Source organism: Thunnus albacares, chromosome 10 (assembly GCF_914725855.1).
Source record: "Thunnus albacares chromosome 10, fThuAlb1.1, whole genome shotgun sequence".
Taxonomy (NCBI): domain Eukaryota; kingdom Metazoa; phylum Chordata; class Actinopteri; order Scombriformes; family Scombridae; genus Thunnus; species Thunnus albacares.
The window spans coordinates 1,661,291-1,677,670 of NC_058115.1; the positions used below are offsets into that span (position 1 = coordinate 1,661,291).

Genomic DNA, 16,380 nt, shown 5'->3' on the forward strand with positions numbered 1-16,380 from the left:
TGTGTGTGTGTGTGTTTCTGTGGAAGGAGTGTGAATGAGTGGGTGTGCATGAGAGGACATGGTGTCATCAGTTAGTGCTGAATGCCGCTGACAGACATTTTATCTTTTTATGTTGAATATTAACTTCTCTCTGATGTTACTCACTCAGTGACAAATGATTTCACAATTATACAGCTCAGTCAGTCGTGTGTTGTATCACCGGTGAATAGCTTCAGTCTAAAGTCTGTGTGTTTATGTGCAGGAGTTCAACCCAAGTTATTCATTTAAAAGAGTACTCTAGTGTTTTAGCATTGCACTCATATAACAATGTCAGACTCATGATGCACCCAAATACACTTATTAAGCGTCTTCACCCTATCCTGATTTTATGGATCAGAGAATTTTTATGCAACTGACCCCGACGTGTCAGTTTGAACAGATGTTTTTCTGATGAGCTGATTTTAAATACAGGAGTTCCCCAGGGCTGTGCCCTGTCCCCTGTTTTATTCTCTATTTATACCAACAAGATCATGTGCAATAACAACTGCCTCACTTTAGTGGAGTACACAGATGATTCGACTAATGTTCAGTCTTTGAACACATATGTGAACTATGGTGCCGAACTGACCGAGTGGTTTGATAGGAGTGATCTTAAACTCAACGTGAATAAGACCAGGGAGATGTGCCTGGGAGGCAACAAGACCATCATGCCCCACCCACTGTCAAAGCCACTGCAGATTTATAACGACTTATATATAATAAGTACCCTGAGCAAGTACCCTGTTTTAAATACACTGGCACTGAAATAGACCAGACCTTCTCTTCGGGGAGGCTGTATATAAGAAGGCCCAGCAGTGACTTTTTCTGATATGGAAACTTAGAGGGTTTGATGTCAAAAAAAGAGATCCTGAGCAGTGTCTACCAAGCCCTGACTGAAAGTGTACTAACCTTCAACATTGTGTCCTGGTTCGGACCCTTGTCTGTAAGGAGCAAAACCAAACTCTCCAGAGTGGTCAACCAAGGAACCAAAGTCACAGGCTGCACACGGACCCAGCTCCCAGAACATCATGCAAAAGCAGTAAACAGAATGGCCAACAAAATCCTTGATGACACACCCCACCCCCTTCATACCTCCCCTGTGCACGGAAGAGCTGTTTTAAAATATCCCTTATTCTCACTGTCACTTTGCAGCTCAGCAGCAATTAAGAAGGAACCTACAGACTTACTGAGCTGAGCTAGCATACAGCACTATATATTTAGTATTTAATTTTTACCTGCCACTGGCATTTTTGCTTTGTTTTGGGTTTTTTTTCCTTTTTTGTTTTTTTTTAACTACATGCGATTTTACTGTGTACTGTGTTGTCTTTTTATGTGCACTTGATGTTCTTATATGCACTGTATTGTATCCCTAAGTGAGCTATGCACCAGTGATCCATTACTGCCTGCATCAACGAACAATAACGTTTTCTTGAATCTTGACAGTTTTTAAAAATGATCAAAATGGATGCAGCAGAACTAGAGAAATCTTCTTTTTTATTCCACACATCTTCTGTATCAAAACCTGGTGCCTACATTATCCACAGTGCAACTCCTCCTCTGAATTGGGTCAGTCAAGTGGGGCAGGTTATGCTAGTAGTGGCTAATGTAGCCTGGAGCTGTTAGCCTCCAGCAGAGATGAGGAGCAGGCTACAGAGGTCTGCCAACCTCGCTTCTTTCTAACTCCACACCGCCAAATTAGTTTCATTTTCAAACTTGTAGTCTTCAGCCCAAACCCACACTGGCTAATCTGAGCTAAATTTAAAGTTTAATTTAAAGTAAAATATTTCATCATGTGTTATTGATTATCTGTGGTGGAACAACTTCATCCACTACAGAAGGGCATAAAATGTGTTTAAAGGGGACATATTCTGCACATTTCCAGGTCTATCTTTTTAATCTGGGGCTGTACTGGAATATCTTTGCATGATTTACTCTAGTTAATCGTTATTTATCTTATACTGGCCCTTTATGCAGCCCCTCAGTTCAGCCTCTGTCTGAAACCAGCCGTTTCTGAGCCTTTTCTGATTGGCCAGCCGTAGCCAGCCAATCAGAACTGAGTGGCTGGCTCCAGAGGGTGGTTCTGGAGGCTACGTCAACAAACCATGCAACAAACTATGGTAGTAGGATTTTTTTTCTTTTTTTTCTTGAAATGTTAACTTCTCCAGTCCATCCGTACATGTTCGAGCCAAATGTTGGAGGTTGAAGCCCTGACTTTTGACTTGCAGGGAGCTTTTGTACAAATTTTTGGAACTTTGACCATGTTTAACATAGACAACATAACAGTATATGCATATCATAATCACAAAAAGCACAATATGTCCCCTTTAAAGTCTCTGGAAAAAGCCAGTAAGTTGAGTTCAAATGTTTTTATCAAACTGTTTCCATAGTTATTGATTCATGCTCAGTTATTGATTCGGTCTAGCATCTCACAGTGACAAACACGTCTCCAGGAACTTACTGCCCTGGCTGTTGTTCGCCAAAAATAGTTCCAGCACATAACTCTATTTCCCCCTGACATGATGATTGAACTTCAGTTGGTATTTGGAGTTGTATACTTTGAAGGTAAATCCCTTCATGTACTTTTTCATTTTATTTTCAAAGATTAAGAAACAACTCGTTAGATTATCCTTACACATACATGCTGATCGTACAGTTCAGAGTGTGTGAGCCTGAATGTGAATGCAGCAGATACAGGAGCTCATTGTATCATCAGTGTTTTCTCTCAGTCACACCTACTGTCATTTCTTTGTGTAATTGGCTGTCTGCTCTTCACACCACACCTTCAACTTCAGGTGTGACATTTCGGGTCATGCTGTCAAACTATGTACAGGGGCGCTGATGCTTTAATCCCTCAGTTCGACATTACCTAACATTTGGACACTGTGTATTCTGGTCGACATCACAAGGACCTAGAGCCTGTGCCAGCATTTGGTGACAGGCAGGCATTTATCAGAAAGCTGCGGTAATAGATAAAACTAATGTATTGGAGCAAAGAGGCACATTCCTGGTTCAGACTAATGTTCATCTGACCTAAATTGTTTGACCCATAACTCATCACAGAAATCAACCAAAACTCTGATCATGTGCAGGTGAAAGTAGTTCTCCTCTCATCTATCAGCACTGTGCAGCTGAATCAGGTGCTTTTCAGATCAAGGACAGTGAACTTCAGAGAGAAAGAAGACTGGAGCACTGATTGATTTACAGCCTTTAATGATGCATTCATTGTTACATTCATTATACCTGTTTGTTGGACAAATTGCACTTTTCATACTCAGTTTTATGAAACTGTTTGATATAATATGTGTATTGTGACTAGAGAATGGTGAGCCAAAAGGTTAACTGTCAAACAGGAAAGTTAGAAGTTACAGACAGGGCCTGAGATAAATGAAAATCTAATTTTCTTATAAGTATTCCTTATCATTTTATATGTATTCATATAAACTGTATGCCAAGAAGCTCTGTGGTTAGTGGCATTAGTACAACTAACCAAAGAGTGTTATTCCCATAAACAAATTGCATTTTTCTGGAGGGGTGGGTTGTGTTTTATCAATCAAATGGTGACAGTTTCTGCCAGCTAGGGGTTCCACAGAAAGCTAATGAAGCAGCAGCTGCTATGATTGAGGACATTAACGATATTGTTGCTGGCTTCTTTCACACCTCAACTTGAATTACTTTTAAAATTTTCATCTGGTGAAATGTAGAACAACACCAGCACTGCCTAATCATCAGCTCCGTTGTTGGGAGTGGAGGCTTCCTTTCTCTGCTTGTGCTTGCGGACTTAGTGACTGAAGAAGTTTGTCGATCTGTTCTTTTTGTCATCTGTTTACATCAAGATCAACCGGTGTAATTTACTCAGCAGTTTTTGTGCTGTTTCTTCGCTGTGATTGCTGCTCGGTGTATGTTATCAGTGGGCAGAGGTTTAAGGATTTAATTAAGCCAGCAGCAGGTTGCAGCTGTATAGTACTGTGATCCTGTAAGGAGAAGTTTTCTAATCAGCAGCTTGCTGGTTGATCATTCTGATAATTGTTTTATTATCGGGCTGAAGTTTAAAGCTTTTCTTTGTGTGTGTGTGTGTGTGTGTGTGTGACTCCTGTGGATGTATTAGGAGAACTGGATACGGCGCCAATCAGCCTTGCTGCCAGTTTTTCTCAGTGGTCACTCTCAGCCCTTCAGCTCAAAAAGCATCTTCCCCATAGACCTCCATTATAGTGGCAATAATAAGACACGCATATAAAACTGATGACAGGACTTCGCAAATAAGGTCAGTTGTTTGTTTAAGGTCAGTTTTTCTTTCTATCATGAATTTTTAAACCATGAAGGTTGTATATTTGTAAAATGTTCCTTGAGCCTAGAAAAGCAGATTAAAACTGCCTTTAAAAATATGTGTGGCAACTTGCAGGCAGGCCAGCAGGAGCCAAGCACAGTGCATGTGGGACAATGGTGCGGTCTCATCCACTTTGTCACTTGACCGTAATGAACCAGCTGATATACAGCAGCAACAGAATGTCTTTGTTTCACTAATTGCATTTTAAGACTGATACCACTGTATCTACATAGTGAGTGTTTACTCTCAAAACAGCTTCATAGAGTGTGTGTGTGTGTGTGTGTGTGTGTGTGTGTGTGTGTGTGAGAGAGAGAGAGAGAAAGCGAGCACTTTGTTGAAATGGTTTTGGTTGAGAGAGAGATTAAAACATGGCTTTAGATTGTTTCATTATGTCACAAAATGGCAGTGTTGGTCAAATTAATAAAAAAAATGTAATAAAACACATCACATACTAATCACTTAACAGTAAAAGTAATTAGTTACATTACTTGTTACTTCACTGTTATTATTCAGCCATCAGCTCTGTCAAAGGCTCCTTTAAACTACTTCAAAGTCTCCACAGCACATTTTCCATCTTCCGTGTTTGACATGTTGATGAAGAGAAAAGGAGACGTTGTGATTTAACAAGCAGCCAGCTGACAGTTTGAAGTATTTACTGACCACCTGTCCTGTAAAATACAGAATCATCCCGTAATTGGAAATAAAAGACGTGTTCTGTATTGAACTGTTCCTGTTCCTTATTTTTGAGAATCAATTCAGTGGAAGTTTGTGGGAGAGAAATATTACAGGCTACAGTATTAAGACAGAATGATTTCTGTGAGATAGAGGGAAACCCTCCTGCTGTGTTATCCCTGAGCCTGTCATGTTATGTTCCACTACCCGAACAGAGAATGTGCTTCTCATTGGTCATGAGAGACAGTGTTGCTATGATATGACGCCCAGCCAATTGGTGCTGTTTGCGTCAAACCAATATGGTGTCCCATTTCCATGATGAAGGTAAGCGCATAGTAAGCATGTCATGCACCCAGTGAACTACTCTGCAAAGTTGATTATGTTATGGTAAACTTCAAATCATAACCTACAGAAAACCAACAAGTTGGTGAAAATGACATAACAAGCTAACATTAGCGTGGCACTTAGAGCAGAGAGAAACCAGTTGCAGGCTAATAGCTGGAGTGCCAAAGGACACAGAACCACCAAAGACAAACATGAAAAGGGAGGAGAACTGTATACTGTCAAAAGTATACTTCCACTCCGCTACATTTCAGACGAAAATATTGGATTTTCTACTTCACTACATTTATTTGACAGCTTTAGTTACTTTTCAGATGCAGATTTGACACAATGGATAATATAACAAGCTTTTAAAATAAAACACATTGTTAAAGATGAAACCAGTGGTTTCCAACCTTTTTGGCTTTTAACGTCTCACAAAAAGCAGTGTGTAGTCGGGGTCACATTTCACATGTCTATGAGTTGTTAACAGCTCCTCCAAATAGTGATTTTTCCCTCTAAACTTCTCACATGCTTTCATTTCAATAAATGTTCAAATGATCCAATATTTCAGCAAAAATCAAAGATTAGAGAAAAAACTGAAAACAGATTTGTGTATCAGAACTTTTTCTTCTTTTCTCTCCCATCAATCATCTCACGACCCCGCAGATTTATCTGCTGACCTTTTGGAGGGGCCCGACCCCTAGGTTGGGAACCATTGGACTAAACTAATTAACTGTATATAAAGTAGTGTAAACTAGCTCCACCTTCAGTAGCTACAACAGTAACATGCTGCTCTAACACTGATGCTTCACTATTAATAATCTAATGATGTCATATATAATAATATATCAGTCAGAGGGACCAAACCACTACTTTTACTGCAATACTTTAACTACATCAAGTTCATAATACTTATGTACTTTTGTTTTGCTTGAGTAGGATTTTGTATGCAGGACAGTTACTTGTAATGGAGTATCTTTACATTCCTTTATTGGTACTTTTACTAAAGGACTTATGCTTAGGGTTGATGAGGTAAAAAAAAAAACAGGAAATAAAGCAAAAATTAGAAGAAAGGTTGAAAAAAGTCACAATTTTGTGTGTCCAAAATATTTGTTTGTTTGTTTGTTTTTGTTTTCTTTTTTCTGCATTCTATCTTGTCCTATCATCTAGTGACCCCCTTGAATAACCCAGTGAACCCTTGTGGGGGTCCCAATTCCCAGGTTGGGAACCACTGCCTTAATAGACTCAACAAGACTGACATTACTATTATTCCTGCTATACAGTCCGAAGGGATCACTTAAAATACAGTAATGGAACAGAAATGTGTGCATGTTTTAACCTAGGTGTATTTTTGTCTGTGTATATGTGAAAGATTATGTGACCAAAGGAAATGGGTATGTCTGTGTGTGTGTGTGTGTGTGTGTGTGTGTGTGTGTGTGTGTGTGTGTGTGTGTGTGTGTGTGTGTGTGTATGGTTTTGCTAGGCAATCACTCTCGCCCTTATCAAGGCTTGGCTACTCACAGAACTGTGTAGCTGTGAATGGATGGCACAATATTCCGCAACAATAGCCAGTGCTGCAGAGAGACTAGATCAAAGTAACAAAGAGGGATATTCATTTCAAACACATTTCAAAGACGGAATGGATAAAAAATAAAAAGTATATCAAGAAAAAAAAAAATCATCAAAGTGAGTCCTGATTGAAATGCAGACGATTGTGCTGAGAGAGGACACAGGGCCAGGTCATCCATTTGAAAATGTGCACTATTGCTAAAAGAGAAGGTTCAAAGTTCAGAGTGGCTATAGTGGTGATAAAGTCTACATTATTGTAACGTAAATGAGTGAGAGCCATCAAAGCCTGTTAAAAATGATCATGTCAATACCATGAATTAATAAAACCATTCACCTGTTATTTGCAATTGTTTTGATAAACAGTAATTGGTTTAAAAGGATTGTGTTTACATATAAAAAGCAATGTTAATTAGGTTCAGATGCAGATTCTAATGTGGGTGTTCATGGATGAGCCCCATAAACAGTGAGTACATATCCCGTCGTCCATTATTATACTGATTGTTGGCGGATGTTTGGTGGTGGTTGTTAGAGAGCTGAGTTGATGCAGCGTCAGACAGGAGGACGTGTTGTCCAAGTGCAGTTAATTGGGCTTGTATACAGCATGGTGATCAGGGACTGGTGGAAGTTCTAGCCTACAGGAGGTACTTGTGTTTACAAACCTGTCTTCAGTCAGTTCTGGTCCAAACCAGTGGATGAGTTGGTGCACTTGTCGCATTTTCCCTCAGGTTTGGTTTCTTTTCACACAGAAAAAAATTCAGTTGAACCAAAATGCATCAATAAAAGCTACATGAGACCATTTACTCAACTGACTGGTCGGATGTGTCTGGGATGGGAGTGACAGGGTAAACACAGGAAGAAGGTCCTGTCCAAAATCAAGAAGGCAATGTACTAATGTTGTTAGTCCAGGTTGGCCGTTGATTCACTCTCTCCTGCTAACAAAGTGTACCTGGCTAGAGGAGTCATTTAGCTCAAACTTGCCGCTTTGTAGGTGGTCAGATCAGGGTCGGATCACGTTTCCACCGGAAGTGAACCAATCCAGAATCAATTTGTGGCTACACAGAACATGAACCTCATGCTGGCGCAGAAGTCAGTGATCACCAAAATCATTAGGATTCATCCTCTGTACTCCATGGATATCTATAAGTTGATATCTGCACACGTCATGGAAATCAATCAAAAAGTTATCAAGACATTACACAATACACAAAAATGTGCGTTAGTGGTAAAGTCATTGTATGGCACTCATTTCGCATTACACTCATTGTATTTAAATACATGTTTAAAAGAGAAATATACTATGTGCACTCACATAGAAATGTAATACATCTAATGCTAGGAAGGAGTGATAGAAGCAAAGTAAAACACTAACCTGGACTCCTGTGTTTCAGGGTCTGTTCTTTCCACCCTGCATAAACAGGGAAGTAGGGGAGGACTGCTACACAGTGGAGGGTCCTTGAAACACAGAACATCTTCAAGTTTCAAGCTCCTTCCCTCCCTCTCTTTCCTTCCTGTAATTGCCTACTGCCACTGCTCTCTGTGTACAAAGCATTACAATAATGAAACAGTCAGTGGTCTCCCATGCTAATGTTATGGCCACCAAACAGTATGATTTTCTCATACATAAATGCAAGCATAAAGACACAAATAAAAGTGTTATAAAATTGACTCTGATATACAGGTGTGCCAGAGAGAGATACTAAACTGGCATATACTGTATAATTCATGTGGTAACTTGCTCAAAATTTTAATGTTTCTCAATTTGTGAATTGACTTCTCTGCTTCTCTGTTTTATATATTCCTGTTTATTTGCTCCCTCTCTTTCTCTCCCATTTTGTCTCTCTCTCCCTCCATCCCCTTCCTCCTCCTCCTCCGCTCCCCGATGGCAGTATCCTACATACAAGCTGTGGTGTTCCGCTCATTTCCATTTTTTCTTTGCTGGAAGTGGTAAATGCTTGGGTTACTGGAGAAGTGTTTAAGGCCATAATCTCTTGGGACACCATGGTGTGCTTTTTATGGCTGTAGTGTTGTGATGTTGTTTTCAATGATGTGCTAACGCTAGATATCCATACTCTGGTGCTCTAACTTGAACATATTTCAGCTTTATCCCTGAGTACTGAACAGAGAAGTATTAACTGTGCCTTGAGAGAAGTGTGCTCTGTTCACAGCTTGCTACACAGTCATAACATATGAATCCTTAGTTGATGTAACTAATTTATTAGCAAATAATTGCCTGCTTACACATCTAGCAGACACTGCTGGTCACTGGCCTTCACTAAATCCTGAGAGAAATATCTAGCTGTTAGGTGTTACATTTCCTTCAGCAGTTGAGTTGAGACACTGCCATTTGGTGTTTGCCAGGTAGTGAACAGTGGGTTTATGAGGTTGTTTGCTGTAAACAGCTGCCTGCTGCTAGCCCTGCTTCAGCCCTAATTTAGTTACTTAGCAACTCCTATTGAACTGTCTTTCATCACTCATTTTAAATGTCAATATAGCCAATCTCACAGCACAGCTGCTGTCATTAATCTGGATTTTTGTTGATTTTGCCAGATAATGTAGTGATCATAAAGTGATGATTTTATCTGCAGCTTAATGACTGCCGGTTAACAGGTAGTATTCATGAGTTGTGATCAAAGTTCACACTACTTTTGACATCTAACAAAAATAACAAAAAATATGCAAATGAGAACAATTATATGATGAATTTGACTTCATTGTATGTGATTACAGAGAGCGGGAGGAGATTGAATGGAGGTTCCAACAAGATTGTTGCCCCTCAGGAATGTAAAAAATACATTACAAGTAAAATTCCTGCATGAAAAATCCCACTTAAAGAGCGAGTGTGTAAGATTTAGTGGCATCTCGTGCAACAGACTTGGACAACAGCAGCCATGGAATATAATATTCATAAGTATGTTTTAATTAGTGTGTAATCACCTGAAAATAAGAATTGTTGTGTTTTTGTTACCTCAGAATGAGCCCTTTATATCTACATAGGGAGCAGATCCTCTTCCACAGAGGCCACCATGTTTCTACAGTAGCCCAAAACAGACAAACCAAACAATGGCTCTAGGGAGCCTTTCGAGAGTTTCTCTGCCACTGCAGGTTCGGCTGTATGGAGAACTCTGTGATCACATTCAAACCTTATCTGGTTATTGTTCAATGTCAAGATTTGTGGAAGATTCAAGAAATAGAGAAGCAGTCAATACATTCGAGTCCTTGTATGGATGTCTTCATTTTTTGCTGACTGCTTATGAAACCAGACAAAGAACCAGGTCTGAGAACAGTTATGTCCTGTTGCCTCCACCTGTCCTGACTGGACATCAAGGCAGACCTTGATACAGTTTTTCATGACAGCAAATCTCATTTAGTATCCCTTGAAATGAACTGGTAAAGCATTGCAACATGCTTAGGGATAAGCTGTCAGACTCTATACAGGCACAGACAGCAGGTTGGCGTTCAGCCACTGATACATGCAACACTATCAAACCTGAACAGAGTTGTTGGTGAAATTCTTCAGTCTACCACAAATGCAGGTGAACGATATGTACATGGGAGCTTGAGGTCACACGGGTAACATATTCAAAGATGACGTGTTGGACAGAGTCTGCAAGAAATCAACTCCATTGGACGGTCCTTCAGAAGACGCCATGCAATACATCGACAAGTTTAGAGTGTTCCGACCCCCAATCAATTATGGGGAGTAAATTCACAATGGAACAACTTAGGGTAAATCAAAGTCAGTAGTCAGTTTCTTACAATCCACTTGGATGTGGTGGAAGAAGTCCCTAAATCCTTTATTTGAATGGAAGTAAATGTAAAAACACTTCATTACAAGTATGAGTCCTGCATTCACAATTTTAAGTCCATAGCAAAATAGACTAAGCATCAAAAGCAAAAGAGCTCATTATTAAGAATTGTTTCTTTTAGTGTTAAATCATTGATGCATAACCTTGGCCTTGTTATACTTTTCCCACCATAATTAACTCTGATTTCTCTGATTTACTCCAATTTCTCTTAGGCACATTAATGGAAACCGCAAACTCGTGATATGCAGGATGGTGTTCCACGGCTGTGTTGATGGTTTCAGTCGAACCATCATCTACTTTGCTTGTTTAGACAACAACAGAGCCTCTGGTGTTTTGTCACTATTCATTGACATGGGTGAGATGCGATTATGGACTGGAAAACACTGGTGTTGCCCATTTCATGCTTTACAGGAGAGGATTAAACAGACATGGTGTTATTACTGGCAGGTCAGTGAATAATCAAACAATTGAGATATTATGAGCTCCATTTATTTTGTCCTTATTCTATTTATTTGCCACAAATTCAAAGAACCATGGTCTTTCAACACAAGGGGGGCAAATTCCTCTTCAGCTTTGGCAAAGGGGCATAGTCAATAATGCAGGAATGCATAACCCAAGTATGGATGGTATTTGTGACATAGACAGTGGCTTTGGTATTGATGGCAACAGACCACAACAATGTTGTTATTATTCCATCAACTAAAATTACCATTAGTGACACAACAATGGATACACTTCAGCAGTGTTTTGATCCATCTGAAGATTATGGAAATCATGGTATAGATTTGTTTTGTAACCGTGTACATTTCCGTTAAGACAGGCATAGCCATATTAAGTACAAAAAAAGAAACAAAACCCCTCTTAACAGATATTTATGATTTGACAAAGAGACTAAGAGCACATTTGCGTAAATAGAAAAACACAGGATATTTATCTACTGTAGTTGTGTAATGCAAAGCAAAATGTAGAGAACATTGTCAATCTTTGTGATAGTACAGCGTTACACTTAAACATATTGTCATAATTTTAAGTTCATGGTTGCAGTTTTCTTCTATTTCATGGATCTTTGCTGTGTATGGGATGTTAATCAATGTGTTTCTTTGAGTTCAAACCTCCACGTTTACATTTTACAGCCATATTTCTTACTTTAAATGTTCAAAGAAATTGTTACCAAAAATAGTGAAACACATGTGAAACCACATTTTATTAAAGCTTTTGGGTCTGGAGAACTCAATAAAAAGACTGAACTATTACTTATTTTAACATATGATGTCCTTTGTTGCATAGGATGACTAAAGCTAACATCATCATGAATACAGCATCAGTGGAATCTGTGAGAACAGTAGTCAGGAGGAGCATAAGAAGCAACACAAAAGCAGCACACCAGGGAGCAGAGGAGACAGAAGAGGATGAAAGCAGGAAAAAGTACTTTCACATTGCACATACATTGACCCACCCAAAAACACACTACTTTTTAGGAAGTAAATGTTAAAACAGTAACAATTTTACATCTTGATTAAAAAAAACAAACAAAAAAAAAAAACTTGAGACTTAAATAATTAATTTTCTACTGTATATCTGACAATTCAGAAGAGTCTAAACCACCCACACATTTTATTAGTCTGAGAACCTTTCCAATACTTAGACTATAAAAGTGTAGTGCATCACTATGCTCAGCAGATTCAATGGTAATCAGCTCAATGGCAGTAAGGTTATGCAACATTGACATTTTGGCCTGACATAAGCTCAAAGTGTATGGATGCTCCAAAATAAAAGGTGTGTCCTCAAGAGGGAAATAAAATTATGTAGGAAATTTCATGGCAAATTGGATTTTTATATATCTTGCTTACATGTGTAAATCAGGGCCTGCTTGTGGCGCTAGAGGACAATCATTACAAATCACTCACTAAGTACTACAAATATACAATATTTAACAACTGAACTTGCCTTTGTTTCTGCACAGGTATTAGCTAAAAATGACCTCCTCCACTTCCATATGAGGAATTGTCCTCATATCCCAGATCTCAGAAAGAGATCGGCACAGCAGCAGTAACTTCATTAACACCGAATCGGTCAGGATCTGATGGTAATTAATGTTCTTTGTTCTACACATCAGGTCAGCTGTTACACACAGATTCCAGATTTATACGGTGGAAATGTTTGTAATAAAGCAGCCCCTTACTGTATTGATGAATCCTAAGCTCCATCAGAGCTGTCAGTACATTTTTATTTTTTAAGTAAGCTGAAAGTCCAAGATAAGCCTACCACCCCATACCTACTTGACCCCCCACCTAATGTCTGAATAAAGGTTTCGCCCTTGATATCATTCAATATCAATTTGCATGTAGCAGATCAAAGAAAAATTATAATGATAAAAAATATAGGAATTTAAACCCTATTAAAATATGCACATGTATTGTACTGCAGGTTAGTTACAACAGTGAAGCAAGTATGTCAAATTCATATTTTTCAGGGTACAAAGTAACCTGCCAAGAGTCACACCCAAGCACACTTTGCCAATTCATGTGGAGAGTAGGCATGGTATAGCACACTAAACACTTCAACAAAAATGGCCCACAGAAAACCCTGAACACAAGGCAGTCTTCATGGGTTTCAGTTTTTTTTATCGGAGATGCAAAAAACAGGATACAAATGTATCTCTCAAAAGGACTACTTGCATCACTTGGAACACCAGGATGTCATCTACAAGCAGATTCTTGTCTTCCAACCTCCACAGGAGCCTCAGGCAGCCAGCATTGGCCAGATACTCCTCAAGTGGCTTTGTTGTTGCTAGCAGATCTTGTTGGGGTTGGAGTTAGGGACAGAAAGCCTGCGGGAGGGCCGTTGTGTACAAGGCTTACTGCAATGGCCCTGCCTGCAATGAAATACCTGTCCTCTCTCATGGTTGGAGAAAATGAAATGATTATATATTTGACAGTGCACATGTACAAAGACTTGACAAATGCCTGTGCCATCATATAAAATATAGTGATATAAATGTAATAAATGATTATCTGGAGTTCAGCGCATTAATGATATGAGATGCAATCAACATATACCAGCGCTGTCAAGTGCCAAGTTAATTTTGCCTTATTCTCTCAAACATTGGATATTGGGAAAAAGCTTCTGTTAGAAGTCTTAGAAATTCTCCTCATGGTCCACAGCCTCTTCAGGTACTCCCATATCATCAGAAAACCTGACAAATAGTGTGACATTGAACCTATTTACTTCATTTAAATCCTCTGATGGCTCCATCCATGACTGTGGATTGGTTAATGTTAAACTTGCATTTCTTCTGATGGTTCATTTTTGTTGCAAGATCTCGCAAAATATCTCTCACTGGCACCAAACATCCTGTGGTCCTTCTGAGACAAACAAGATAAATATAAGTTAGAGTACACACACTAGTTTTAAGTCTTGCATAATGTATGTGTTGTTTATGACCCAATGACAATTGACAATTGACAATTTTGAATTTCAGTACAAAATATATTAGTAAGTATTTAGTATAGTACAAAGTCAAAGACAAGGTTGTGATATGTAGCACAAAAAGTTAGCAAAGTTCTGTAAACTGTGTTCCAAAGCATGCTCAGCAGCATCTGCCATTCAAGTAACCTCTCTCCTGAGAGTAACAATCTTATTGCTGTTATTAGTCTTTGGAGGTGTTTCTAAACCAAAGTAATTGCTCTCTCCAGGGATGAAGGAATATGTCACTCAGTGCAGTGGTGTGGCTTACTGAAGTGTTTGTAATATAGCACAGGAGAATAAGATGTAACAGGCTTTGGATACAGGTACAATACTTGTACAATAAGTAGAAATTATTTAATTGTCTGTTTGGCTCTGCATAACATTTGTTGACAATAATGAAAATATTGAAAATTTCCAGCACTATCCCTTAACTTTATATGTATTATATACATACGAGTACTGTCAAGGGCCAATATATATATTATATATGCATATAAATATGTGAGCAGGTATGGTGCCCCTTCATTACATTTGATACACACCAGTCAACCAATCAAAATGAGAAAGGGTCCAACTGTAAAACCTAAATAAAAAAAATCAGCAATAACACAACAAAATTGTATCTTTGCAGTCGGCTACCAACTACATTTGCATTTTGTACTAACCGTTCACTCTGCAGGCTTGCTAGTATAACCTGGTTCAATTCCTCATCATCAGAGGACATGTCAGACAGTGCAGCCATGACTGACTGATAGTTATCATAGTTTGCTGACTGATGGTGTGTTGAGGTAGAGGATAACGTAGAATAATGACTTGCTGGAGTGCTGCCCTGGTAGGGTGAGCTTGAGCAATAATGGCAGGTCAGGACCAGAGTTGGATCAACTGAAGTTCTTCTGCCAAATGATGAGGTAGACGGCTGACTGGTGCAAGGGCAGCTTTCCAGCGAGCATACTGGCAGCTGACTAGAAGAACTGCTTGCCGAAGTGCTGCTGTGGTTGGGGGAGATACTGCTTTGGTAGGTCAAGGCAGAAGTTTGAGTGAATAAAGCTCCACACTCAAGTGATGAGGCAAAGGGTTGAGCTGGAGAAGTACAGTTTGGTAGGGAGGCAGTGGTTGGACTGGTGAAACTGTCTGAAGATGCATATGAGTGTCTGTCTCGTGTTAGAGATGAGGAGTGCAGCTGCCTTGCTGAACCAGTATTTTCCTCACATATGCCCTCACTGCTATAGCCTGTAATATCCTTGGACAGACTTAAAAAAAACATTTTCAGATAAACTAAATTTCAACTGTAAATTGAACAGTACCTGGAAACACCAAGATTTATGATTATATTTCTAAGAATAACTTTTGCTGCCCATGCTTTAAAAGTGACATCTCTCATAGAGTACCATTTTTCCCTCCTAGTTTTAGGTCTCAGTTAGTCCAATTAAGCAGCTGCCAATTTAGTCAATTCCTGTGCTTAGATTTAGCATTAAAATGGCATCCCAACTGCACTAGTCTATATGAGTAAAAAATTACATAGTTCTTCAAAATGTTCATAGCTATAAAGCTGAAATGAAAGGTCAGAAGTAACTGACAGCATTTAATATTCATTCATGTATGTTTATGCACTGATTATGGGTTATTATTATTACTATGTTCAGCAGGTCAATTCAAATGTGATATAACATAAATGCACAATATACATTGAAAATAATGTATTGACAGTCTGTTTTCTATTTCCTCTTTGAGGATGGACACAGCAGAAAACCAGCAGTCAGAAAATATAAATACAGAGGAGCATAATCAGATGTACTAGTATGAATAACTGCTCAGTAGTTTACGTTAGGTATGTTGTATACATAATCTAATTTCATGCAACTTTCACCTCTGGAAATGACAAGAGATATCCTTTGAAATTTTCTTTTGAGTAGAATCATTATATCCGTTTCTTTTATACTTTTATACTTGATATAATAAAATAAAAGTGCGTACCTCACATCAGCAGAGAGTTTTTCTCCAAAGGCATCCCTGATTTGTTCAGTGACGGTCCTCTGGTACCAGGATTTCTGGAATTCAAATCAATTCAATATATTTCCTTGTTCATGTAACTGTCGCTTTGTGTGATGCTTGATGAGACTGCTTGATGGCCTCAGAAGAAGGATGACGTCTTTGTTGAAAGCATTGTGATGATGTGTTTTGGCCCTACAAAATAAAGCA

At 38.9% G+C, this 16,380-nt stretch overlaps 1 long non-coding RNA gene across 1 annotated transcript; it reads right to left on the reverse strand.

Annotated features, from left to right (window-relative positions):
• Positions 1-12,969: 12,969 nt before the first annotated feature.
• Positions 12,970-15,375, reverse strand: LOC122990761. The gene is made up of 3 exons (XR_006405472.1): positions 14,847-15,375; positions 13,773-14,078; positions 12,970-13,611 (listed from the first exon to the last, which is right to left on the reverse strand). It is a non-coding gene; the product is annotated as an uncharacterized LOC122990761 (long non-coding RNA).
• Between the last annotated feature and the right edge of the window lie 1,005 nt (positions 15,376-16,380).